Raw genomic sequence first — 13,178 nt, 5'->3', positions numbered from 1 at the left:
AGATGAGAGAGGTGTGTAATTTTCATCATAGGTATACGTCAACTATGAGAGACATAATCCAGGAAATTTTATGATTTTCAAATAATTTATTTGTATAATGGTGCATATAAAAAAGTTCACCTCGTTACATTGTGATGTAACCTTGGCAATGACAGATGTCAAAAGTTTCCTGTATGTCTTTACCAGGTTTGCACACACTAAAGCAGCTATTTTGGCCAATTCTTCCATGCAGATCTTCTCAAGAGGTGTGATGTTTTGGGTCTGGGCACAGATTCTCTATTGGATTGAGGTCTGAAGACTGGCTAGGCCACTCCAGAACCTTGTAATGCATAGCGACACCTTTGTTGCCCGGGCGGGGTGTTTGAGATCGTTGTCATGCTGGAAGATCCAGCCAAGATTCATCCTCAATGCTCTCACTGATGGAAACCCACCACTGATCCTACAGACATTGACAACTACAGACCAGTTTCCCTCCTCTCATTTCTTTCTAAAATCCTTGAGCGGTGTGTCTACAATCAGCTATCACTTCATCTAACACAAAACAACCTCCAGTCTGGCTTCAGAACAGCTCATTCTACAGAGACTGCCCTTCTGGCTGTTACTGAGCAGCTACATGTGGCCAGATTGGCAAAACTGTCATTGGTTCACCTTGACCTCTCTGCAGCATTTGACACAGTTAACCACAAGACTCTCTTGTCAACCCTGAAGAGGCTTGGAATTCGGAGCTCAGCATGGCAGTGATTTGCTTCCTACCTTGATGAGCGATTTTACCAAGTGACTTGGAAAGGATCCACCTCTACCTCACGTAGACTCTCCACTGGTGTCCCTCAAGGCTCAGAGCTAGGTCCTCTCCTTTTCTTTTCTCCTTTTTCTCTACTCGAGATCACTTGGTGAGTGCATTTCCTCACATGGAAATGAAGTGAAGTGATTGTCACATGTGATACACAGCAGCACAGCACACGATTATCCTACCACTGCTATGCCAAGGACACACAACTCATCTTCTCTTTTCCTCCCTCTGATCTACATGCTGCTTCCAAAATCTCTGCACGTCTAACCAACATCTCATCTTGAATGGCAGAAAAGGCTGCATGGTTGTGAAGTTGGATAGATATAATCATCCTCAAAAGGTGTCATATAGGTGGCTATAATACTTATTTTATGTTATTTGTAACTGTAGCTACACATAAAGAGTCTGTCTTTGTGATTTTGCAGACAGAATTCTGATCTGTGTTTTTCTGCAATGTTTCCCCATTTTTGCAAGACATGGCTAGACTTCAGAACAACATCTGACGGTGTTTACTGTGAATGACTCCAAGTTTTTGGGTCATTCAATTCAAATATTTAAAATGGTGGCTTTTTCTGTTCCTTAACTAGTACTGATAGGTTAAAACGGATGGAATATGTGCATTACCAACCAATCATAGCAAGTACACAATACCACAGTATTGCAAGACTACAAGACTCAGGGTCTTTGAGCCACGGCTGTGGCAGTCATTCAGAAAAGTCATTCACTCTCCCTGTCTTTCTCCGAGAAATGTATTCCACATGCTAATATGAACACAATTTTATTTCGTGCCTAACATTCCACACATACCGCAAAATATTCTGTTAAGCCATATAAAAAAAGTCCACACCCATTCTGGTGCACCAACTCCGTCTGTCATGATGATGCATTCTGAATGTAAATGTTTCCATAAGGTTGCTAAAATAATGTTCAGAATATGAAAAGCCCAGAATGAGTCACTTTCATTGTTTGGAGTCAGTTAGAAATCAGGCTGTGTGTGTACAGAAAAGAGTGTGTTCTTAGCACATGTGTGCATAAGCAGTGCAGAGCAGAGGGCACTACACACATTAACACCCCTTCTAAACACACACCTCAGCTGCACTCTAAACAAACGTACTAATGCACACACACACACTTACACTTACACAGTCAGGTTAATTTACGGCATGTGGGCTGTGTTAATTATGTAATTACATAAATACACTGTTTAAAATTATCATTCACTCAGCTATGTAACAGACGTGCCGTAAACATGGTGTGAGACTCATGTTTCCTGATGGTGTTCTACTGATTGCTCTGCTGAACATTCGGCTCCCATGCTGCACCCACCCTTGGCTGACCAGTACTGAGGAGATTAGATCTTTTCACAGAAGTTTGTTATTTCTGTTGGGGTCTCCTGAGAGGTCTGACAGGGTGACTGTTGAACATGGGAGAATATTATCAGCGTTAATGGGCTTGAAGAGTTGGAATGATTAACTGCACTGATGATAGCCTCAGGAGTGTAAAACCAGTCAGAATATCTCTATGTGTGTGTGTATTTACTTGTTCTTGTTCATACGTCTCACATTGTCCGCACAAAGTCAGTAAAACATGAATTTTGCTGGGTAAAGTTAGGTTTAAACTTTGAAGCCATATTTTCAAATGTCACACTTAATTTGTAGGAAAACTGAAGACTCACATGTAGTGAACAAAGTGAATTTTTGCTGTGACGACATCATTCCTTCTCTGGGTTTCTTTCAACCACTTTCAGTTGTATGATGGGAATGGATTTCCAACGTCCTATGTTGACAGCTTGATGGCTGCTTTTCATACACTCGCATTAACGATCATTTCAGGAAGCTGCTAATGATGGTAAAGAGGGGGATAACACTGAATCTTTTAAAACAGTAGTTGTAGCCAAACGTTCAAGCTTTAATGTATTGTAGTGTTAATGATATTGTTATCAGTTATGCGAATGTTATGTATATTAGTTTTGCATCTGTTTCTGTGTGTGTGTCTGTAGAAAAAGCTGATGTGTGTTCGTGTGTGTGTGTGTGTGTGTGTGTGTGAGAGAGAGGCCCTTCAGCAGGTGTGTGAGGACATGAGGTGATAACACCGGCAGCTGAGCTTCCGCTCACGGTTACGTTTAGGCAATGTTACAGTGACGCTGCGGCAACATCTGCACTGCATTAGAGCTGTGATTTATGTGTCAGGCGTCAAGTCTCCCACCGCTGATTAATGCCCCGACTCTCATCTGATATAAACAACGTCCCGCTGAGCGGACGAGGCCATGAACCATCCTCTCTTTTATTTTTCCTTTTTTTTTATTCCCTCTAACCCTGAGCTTATACTCACAGAGTGATGGATTATGGGTAAACACTGAATGAAACAATCTCAGACTGTGAGGCATTCCAACCGCTGAATTCGGTGGACACCTGCTGTGTGTGTGTGTGTGTGTGTGTGTGTGTGTGTGTGTTCTTTAGAGACCTTGCCCAGACGTTAAACATTTGGCATTATTTCTCAGGGTATACAGTAGGTCTCACACTCTCCGTTATCCTTGATGTACGGTAAACTTTATTCCATCCCTCGTTCAGTGATCCCCACACCAGTCTGTCTGTAATCCCAGAACTGTAGGATGCCCCAATATGATCAGTGGAGTGGAATTCTCTCCAGCACCACAGCACGGTTCCCTCGCAGTGCTCTAAAAAGCAGGGGCTAATCGCAGTGGGAGGGTCTATGACCTTTAGTACCCAAACCTGCTGAGATCACCTGCAGCATCAGACACAGCTTCCGATCATGGCCTACTGTTCAATTCACCACAATCATTTTGTAATCGTTATGTTCCCAGCAGGCAGCCACTTCGGTCTCTGAAAGACATGGTGCCCCAGACAGGAGGCTGAAGGCCACAGGGTCTTCTTAATGCATTCAAATACAGTCATAGTATTTATATTTAAAAAGTATGTATAGTGTACACTAACACTAAAGAATGTTAGTGTGTTTTGTAGTTGAAGGTTAAGGATTTAGCCTCGGTGTCCTCCATGGGACCACAATTAACCTCTTAGAGAGCTAATTTATATTCTGCTTTTGAGCCAGTTACAACAGCAGGCTACAGGTATGATGTAAAAGGGTCTCATAAAAGGGTCAATGTATGGAAGATTAAATCTAATGTGAAATATGACCATTTTTAAAGCTCCCCACAAACATTTCAGGAGAAAGGGGAGCCAAGCTCCCTGTAATGCAAACTATGGCTGCATCCTCTACAGCCTGGTGAAATGTGGTGCTGACACACACCTCAGACACATTTTAATTTGAACATTGCAAATATTCTTTCTGTGGGCTCAGAATCCTTAGCAATGACTCTGGTCGCTGGAATACAGATGGTGGTGAAAAGCTGAGCAGAATTCGTGGATCCGAAATCTATTATCCTCTCCCCTCTGTTGCTCTTAATGGATTTTAAACCTTGACATGATGAACAGAACCGCTGACAGCCTCAGGGGTAGAACCCATCTGGTTCTTCAGCTTTATGAGTGTGGGTGTGTTGCAGTGAGTTCTCCTTCCCTCGGTCCTCACTTGCCTCTCTCTGTCTCCGTCCTCCTTTGTATTGTCTCCTGGATATGCTGTGTTCTGGATGCCCCGTCTCCATTACAAACTCCCCTGTGCGTCTCGGTGGGACAGGACTGAGAGTTAAAAACGATACTCTGGTGTGTCTCAGTTTGCGTGTCTGTGTCACATTTCAGTCATAACATTGTTATCACAGCGCTCATCCCCTCAGTGCCATATGATGTGTGTGTGCGCGAGTGTGAGTGTGTGAGCACGTACGTGAATGTGCAGCGGCTGCTGAACGATCAGATGTGTCACATTTTTCCACAGGAAAAGGGAATGTGTTGAATGCAGTGTGTGTGTGTGTGTGTGTGTGGAGTTGCTGCTGCTGCTTCTCCACCATTTGAATATGAATGAAACAGCTGAAATCTCGGTGTTGGAGGGTGGCAGCCAGATGAGGGCCCTTCTGTCTGCGCTCAGAATGCCACTCGGGGAGTCTCGCGCCGAGCACCCGCTGCACTGCAGCCATTCCAGCGCTCCGCCATCATCATGACAATTTCAGCACATTTCGGCGTATTCAGACAGCAGACAGCGCTGAATACCTTCGCACTCGGATAGATTGCCCCATTGTGTTATTTTAAAAAATGGGGTGGCGATGACAAAAAAACAAGGACAATGGCAGAGTTTTCCTCCGCCGGGTGCTCTCAGCAGTGGAGCGCCTGAGTGCAGTGCATGGTGGGAAGTGGCCTGCCCTGCCCTGGCTGGCCCCGCTGGGTTTTGTTGCATCCGTTGCTCCGTGGAGAGACGGAGGGAGAGGAGGTGTGTTAAGTGAGCGGTGAGATTGCATCAGCACTAACAGGCTTAACGAGATGAAGGCTGATAGAGCGGCTTTATGAGTTCTATCTTTCATCAGTCGTGCACACCAGCTAAAGCACTAAACTTTGGGAGGGTGTTGATCTGTCGCCTAAACTTTGTCTTCTGTTTTGTTCCCCAGTGCACCAGTCAGAGCAAAATGGATCCACCAACAGGCCTACTAATCAGCCTACAACTACACCAAAAGAACATTTATTTTATGTGCTCGCGTTCCTGTCCTCCAGCCAGAGGTTTTCGTCATGGCATGGTGAAGGGAGGTGGGGGAACATGGGGAAATGGGCAGCTTGCTCTCTCACCCCAGGTCACAGGAACCAGTAGGATTCTGAGCTGCAAGGCACAGTGGGGGAGGAACATGGATCCCAGCTCTGGAACCTTCTTCTGTTTGTTGGAAGGACTTGTAGTTGATTCATGGTGCTGTGAGCCAGCCAGAGGTTCTGTGTGTGTGTCTGTGTGTGTAAGTGTGTGTACGCCAGTCCCTCTGTGCATGGTTTAAGCAAGATTGGAAATCAGTGGCCTGTATGTGTGTGTGTGTGGCTGATTTTTTTTTTCCATTCGGTACTCTGTGTGTGGCTTGAACTCTGTAATGTTTGTTCATCCACATTAATGATTTGTAACAGTTCACACATGTCCCCACATGTGATTACAACAGACACACACACTACCCACTCTTTCCATTGTGTGTGTGTTTCTGTGTGTGTGAATGAGTGCATCTCTCCACATCTTAAAATAAGCAGATGTCTGCTGGCTGAGTTGCTCCACATGCTGTGTCCTTCGCTCTCGGATTAGAATCTGCCTCTTCGTCACTGTGAATTAACGATGCTTACCCAAATTCCCAACAGCCCCTTCCGGGCCGCGGCGGTGCTCATTGTTAGAAGATTACAGTCGTCAGCATCAGCGCGGCTCCTCGGTCTATAAACAGGCCAGGTTTCAGAGAGGCCTTTCGGCCTCGGTTTACTGTCAGAGATACACACAGTGTGTTAGCACTGCAGAGCCACTCGGATGTAAAGAACAAACAATCACTTGTGGAAACGTACACTGTTTTAAGGATGAGTGTGTGCATGTGTGTGTTCTTGTATCTATCAGTGTATTTGTCTTGTATTTTGTAACCAATAATGACTCATAATGACTCACAAAGCATTATGAGACCGGAACATTTTGCTCTTCCACAAAAAAAAAAAAAGATTATTCCAAATATTTAATTTAGGTTGAAAAATGAATTACTCAACTTTATTTATTTATTTTTATAACACATGTTACAGAGTTTTCCCCCGGGTCTTTATGCTTTCATATTGCTTGGGGCAGTGGTGGCCTAGAATCCTGAGCCACCAAGGTTCCACTGAGGTGCCATTGAGCAAAGCACCGTCCCCACACACTGCTCCCCGGGCGCCTGTCATGGCTGCCCACTGCTCACTCAGGGTGATGGTTAAAAAAAGAGGACACATTTCGTTGTGTGTGCTGTGCTGCCGTGTTTCACAATCACTTCACTTCCTATTTATTGCCTCAGGTCCTCAGAGAGTGAAAGGGCTGCGTGTGTGCTGTGAAGCAGCTTATCCAGCATGTGGTAGAACTGATGAAATGTTGGTTTAGACCTCATGTGGGAGTCGTACAAGCAGCATATCTGTCTGCAGCCTCTGGGTTATGAAAGTCTGTGTTAATGTCAAACCAAATGTGACCGATATAAATGACGAAAATTACTTCTTCATATCTTGATGAGGAAGATGAGGAACTAACTACCCAGGCAGCACATTCTGGATGATTTAAGTCCCTAATGTCACACATAATGCATGCACAGTAGCACAAGGTCCCATCTCCCCCATTCTTCCTCTGTTTCCCTCTATAAAATCTGGTCAGGATACCCCTTGTACATGGCGCCATCATAAATGTGTCATTTTAGGACCATATTTGCAACTAAATCCAACATGCCGATCAGGACTGTCTTTTAAAAAACCTCCAAACTATCCTCTAGAGAAAACAGTCCTTGATTATGAAGAAATGAAGAAATTGTTTTCTTTTCTAACCTGCCTTTATGCAGTTTTCTGCTCACTTTTTTGGAACTCTGCTGCCACGTTCCTTTTATTCTATTTGTTAAGTATTATTATGATGATTGTTATCAAATGGCATTAGAAGATGAGTCTTGTGGCAGACAGCACACACTGATCTCTGCTCTGTTACTTTGTGCTTAATCCCTCTCAGTCCATTTCTGTCTGGCGTTTCTTTCATCCCTCCTTCATTTCCACCCTCTCGCCTCATACAGACGTACATTTCACAAACCACCCCAGCACGGGGGTCTCACCCCTCTCTCTTGGCCACACTTTCATTTCTGAGCACCTGTGCCACACTTACTTACTTACTGTTCATGATGTTCTTTTGGTTTTAATTTATTTTTCAGACCTCTCTGTCTATCTGTCGCTTTTATCTTGTTCTTGGCGAGAGCGCGTGTTTTACACCGGTTATTCATCTCATTCACTCATATAATAAACTGTGATCACATGACAGAGTGAAGGCGGTAGTGAATCAATTCAGATGAGGCAAAGTGTGTAAATGTAAATGCTGATGTGATGTAGAACAAGCGGCAGTGGCAGACCTGCGTGGGCTGCGTGGTAAATAATGGCTCCCTCACCTTTGATTTGGTGGGCAATACACAGACAGGATGTAAGGGATTTCTGTTTCCATGGCAACATTTGTGTTAGATTTGACACCCGACGCACAGCTCAATGAATGGCTTTGTGCTGCTCAGCCTGTGTGTGTGTGTGTGGTTGGTGGGGTTACTGGAACACCTGTTCTTCTAACCTTCTGCCGTTCACGCGTGTGTGCTGCGTGGCAGCTTGAGATAAGACCGAAAACGTCGAACAGGGTGGAGGGATTAATGAGGAGCGGAGACGGGAGACAGGAGTTCCTCTGTGAGAGGCGGAGCCGGCGCTGGGCTCACCACCTGGCGGCAACCCATCAGAGGAGGATGGAACAGAGGTGGACGTCCGCTGCTGCCGCTGGCCTCTCTGTGCGGACACGGAGCATATGGGCAACACTGACTAACAACAAGTCTCAGGCTGGACCTGTGGTAAAAAAAAAAAAAAAAAAACGTGTTAGAAGTGTCTAATTTACTCTGTCACAAAAACACACATACACACTCAGAATTCGAGTCCAAGTATTCATTTAGAACTTGAAGTGAGCTGGTGAGTGGCTCGGAAATTTCTCTACGCAGAACCAAATCACACCCTGCAGTGCACTTATCACAAATGGCTGCAGTCATCACACAATCAGAGCCTTCCCCACAACAAATCACTTACAGCCTTGCACACTGCAGAGCCGGGGAGAGGGAGAGCGACTCATTTCATGTGTGAGTTGTGTGAATGTGTGTGTGTGTGTGTGTGTGTAGAGCAAAGGGTGTGTATAAAGTGTGAATCCCCCACGGTGACTGTGTAGATGTTAAAACTGAAGGTCGCAGCACCAGAAATTGTACCTTTGTGTCTGTAGAGATGGTGGTCCCAATGGCTGTGAGCTCATTAAATGGTCATTTTCACACATATCCGTGTGTGTGTGTGTGTGTGTGTGTGTGTGTGCATCTGAGAATGTGTATTTGTCTGCAGGCTATATTTAATACATACATGTGAAGGTCACATTACATGGGGTTGCACAATAGCACAATATTGTGAATTCCTCAAAAGGCTACTTTGACATACATTTTTGTGAGTATGTGTGTGTGTGTGTGTGTGTGTGTGTGTGTGTGTGTGTGTGTGAATTCCCAAATTCTCCCACACTGCCCCTCTGCTACGTTCCCTCCACTGGCTCCCAGTAGCTGCACCCATCAGATTCAAAATACTGATGCTGGCCTACAAAGCCAAACATGGAGTAGCACCATCCTACCTCACAGCCCTTATTACACCTCGCACTGCACCTCGTATACTCCGAGCCTCCAGTACTGCTCGCCTGGTCCCTCCATCACTGAAGGTAAAAGGAAGACGCTCATCTAGACTCTTCTCTCTCTTGGCCCCTCTGTGGTGGAATGAACTTCCCCTCGAGGTCTGAACAGCTCAGTCACTGAGCACCTTCAAACGACAGCTCCAACAGAGTGAATAAAAGATTCATAGTTGGGGGTCCTAGTGAACCAGAATTGATCACTTCATTGATTGTAACCTGGAAGCACAATGTAAGTCGCTCTGGAGAAGGGCGTCTGCCAAATGCCTTAAATAGAATGTGTGTATGTGTGTATGTGTGTGTGTGTGTGTGTGTGTGCATGTCTCCCTGATAGTTGTGACCAGTTACCAGTCACTCCTGGATTTGGTTGCCTTTTGAGGGGTTGTTGTGGCGCATCTTTTCTTAAGACATTGCAGTGTCTATTGTGGTCAGGCATTTTTATTGGAATGAAATTACGAGAGGAATTTGTTCATTTGTGTGCCAGCATTTTAGAGGAGATCAGACCACATTAGACCCAGGGGAATGTGGACATGTTAATACAAGGCACTGACCATTAGCCACATTAAATTGGTGAGATGTGTTGCACAGCGTGTCACAGTGCGGTTTCTGAAGGTGATGAATCTGCCACCATCCCCATCTGCACAAACACATGCATGAGCAGGTCACGGGTGACCCATAACACCCATATTTTGATATACAGCTCATTGTGTTACGTTGGGGAGCGCTATGATCGGTTCTGCAGAAAGGCTGCAGTGATTGGGCAAAATAATGAGGGCTGGTTGAAATGTGGCGTTAACTGTTGTAATCGCAGCATGACAAAAATCCTGGAGGAAATGATTTCCATTACGAAATCACTAAAAGCGCCGTAAAAAAAAGAGAAATGCATGCAGTATGAGTGGGGAGTGTGTTCAGAAGTGTGTGTGAACACAAGGTAGTGTGTTTTCCTTCTTCCTCGTGTTTCCTGTCTCTAACAAGTATATGAATGTGATGGAAAGTGGTAAAACAGTAGGATCTGATGGTAATGATCCCTTACACACACAGACACACGCACACACGCATGGCATTATCACGCCAGACTTGCTGACACACACCCACTCTCCATCCCCACAGATGCTGTTATGCCGTATCATGTTGCCTCCGTGCTTTGCCAAAATCTCATCACCGGGAGATTTTCGCTCTGGCTTTTATGGACAGACATGACCGTGGTGTTTTTTCGTCTGCCCCCCCGGCTCTGTGATGAATTTTGCTGCCCACACTTCGCTCTGCTGAGATTGTCACATGGCACTGTAAATGTTCTGATGACACGAGACACCTCCAGTGATGGAGCAGAGGTGGCCAACTGCAGTTTTATGAATTTCAAAACTCAATAAAAATATAACATAATGCGATCCTAACAACCCAAACACAACAAATCAAATGGTAGAAGGTCGACCATTTCTGCAGCAGACTTACATCCTACAAACAGCCAAACAAAGCTAATACAGAAAATGTAAACGGAGGAGCTGAGTCGAGCCGAGGGACCGGCTGGTTAGAGGAGCTTCCTGGGCTGTGAAGGACTGTGATGAAATTATTCCGGCAGGTTGCCTTCCTGACATTTGGAGCTCATCTCCAATTCATAAACACCGGGTCTAATTGGACTCCAGTAATTGCAGAGGCATGTGTGTGGGGGCTTGTTAGATGGGAAGGGGTATAGCAGCATTAAGAAGGAAAAAATGAAATTCTTCGCGTATGTTTCTTTGAGCTCAGATCCGATTTCAATGCCACAAATTGACTTTTAACATCGCCAGCGAGTTTGTGGCCGACCTGGTAGTTCCGGCGAGCAGTGCATTGGTCGTGCTTTCAATCAGCAGACCTCTCAGCTGGACATCGAAACAAGTGCAATTTCACAAGTTCTGCCCTCCTGTTGCTCGCTCCCTCTGTGCAATCACCACAGCAGGACCTACTGCAGAGTCACCGCAGCAAGGGCCGCTTTATTCTGCCATTCAGAAATACAAATGACAGTTTTTTATACTAAATCTGTGAAGCGGTGATTACATTGTAATATCCACACAACACTTTAATCCTCTGTGAAGGCCCTATGAAGGCTTTGTAGAGACAGAAATGCACTCAGTTCTGAAAAATGGCCTCTGACCATGCAGCTGACCAGAAGTGGACATCAGTTGACAGTAACTGCAGCTGCAGTGACTGAGGCGGTGATAATTGTGGTGAAGGTGAAGGAAGGTTGTCAGTAAATCAGTATTAATTTGCTGTTAAGGCCACCCCTGAGGCCACTAGTATCACCGTGGGGCGATTTCACCACTGTGACCTCAGGAATATTGTAACACTTGGCTCATTCCTCGGTGCTTAAAATTCCAGTCACAGTCACTCTTTTTTTTTGTTTGTTCCATGTAGTTACTGCATTAACAACATATTGTAAAGAGTAAGTGTCTAGTTAAAATCACCATTAATGTTGCCTAGCTGTACTACTGCAGGTTGCTGAAAAAACAACTGAATCACATTTCAAACAAAGACATAACATTTTTAAAGGAGACCTGAAACACCGTCCCGGGTCCATGAATTTCATTTTATTCCCCAACTTCGCTCAGTTGCCTACCCCCTCAGACTTGCTGCTAACCATTTAAATCCCACTTTACATTAGTATTCCTGTCTGAGATTGTAGTTTGCATATCAATGCACAACCACCTTCAACATGACTATTGCCATTTAAAACAATTACAGTATGCTTAGGAAACTGCTCTACTTAAGATGGCTTAGATCAATTGCAATAAATTTCTTCATATTTTTAGAATTAACATTTCATAGCGTACGCCTACCTGCAAGCAATGCACATTCATCACCTCAGAGTTCCTTCTTTTTTCTATTCTCTTCTCCTGACTCCTATTGCCATTTCCACGAGAGTCTAACAGACAATCAGGAGGGGTACCACAGGGACACTGGGAAGGGAGCCATGGGCGCCATAATTCTTTTTTTTTTGAGTGAACTAGGCTTCATCTGAATTTGCCTATGCAATGCTGCAAATGATCCTCCAGTCTCTGATCTTCCAGGTCCACAACTCAGACTCACACATGTCTCTCCAGCACCCGCAAATGTCTCCAGCCCCCAGTGTCACGGCTGGGTGCAGTTGGTCTCCCAGCCAGCACAAATCAGCCTGACAACAGGGCTCTAATCATGGACATGTGCCGCTGGTTAGCCGTCCATGATTATGGCCCTGTTAAAAGGAAGGAGAATGCAGCAAGACAACGCTGATGCATTAATGTGGACATGGACATGGTCACTTACATTTGTGTTTCTTTTTATGTTCCTGACATCTTGTCGTATGCCTTCGGGCCTGTCTTTGTTTATCATTTGTTCCCATCATTTTGGCCCTTGTGCCGGTTTTGTTTAGAGTTGTATAATAAATCCCTTTTTGTGCCATAATGTCCTCCTCTGCGCCTCCTTTCTTCGTGAGCCTGGAGTCATGACCTGTGTCTTATTTGGAGTCGACAAATCACCCAGCATGCAGTCCTTTGGATGGTGGGATCAAACTGGAGATCCTGAAGGAAACCTGTGCCAATACAGGGAGAGCACGCAAACTCCAATAAGAAATAATAAGCGAATTAAATGATCACTTTTGAAGAAATCAGGAGATTACAAAATGATTACAAAAGTGTTTACTAATTAAACACTGAAACCTCCTAAACACTCATGCAAATTGGAAAGGAGTTGCACTGTTAGCACAATGTGAGTCTAAGCAGTGCATTTTACAAGCCACTAAAGTCTATAGTATCAATAGGAAATGATCTGGCTATAATCACTCTCTCTGCAATATATGCAAATGAAGCGTCAGGTCACCCAAAGTCAGCAGGACTTCATTAAATGGAGAAAGTAGAAGAAAGAAGATAAAGCTTTACCCGATAAAACTGCAATTTTGTTGAATTAAATGGGGAAAAAAAACAAATAAATAATGCATGCGAAGCTTAATTACTCCTGGATGCACCTTGAAGTTTATTCTAAATAAAATATACTGCATCAGCAGGATTAGAAACTCACAGAGCACGAACACAGTGGAAAACACAAAGTGGTGGCTAGCGGTTAAGGAAGCGGC

This window comes from Denticeps clupeoides, chromosome 4, assembly GCF_900700375.1.
Source record: "Denticeps clupeoides chromosome 4, fDenClu1.1, whole genome shotgun sequence".
Lineage (NCBI taxonomy): Eukaryota > Metazoa > Chordata > Actinopteri > Clupeiformes > Denticipitidae > Denticeps > Denticeps clupeoides.
The sequence above is the reverse complement of the archived record's forward strand: the minus strand, read 5'-3'. Positions refer to the sequence as shown.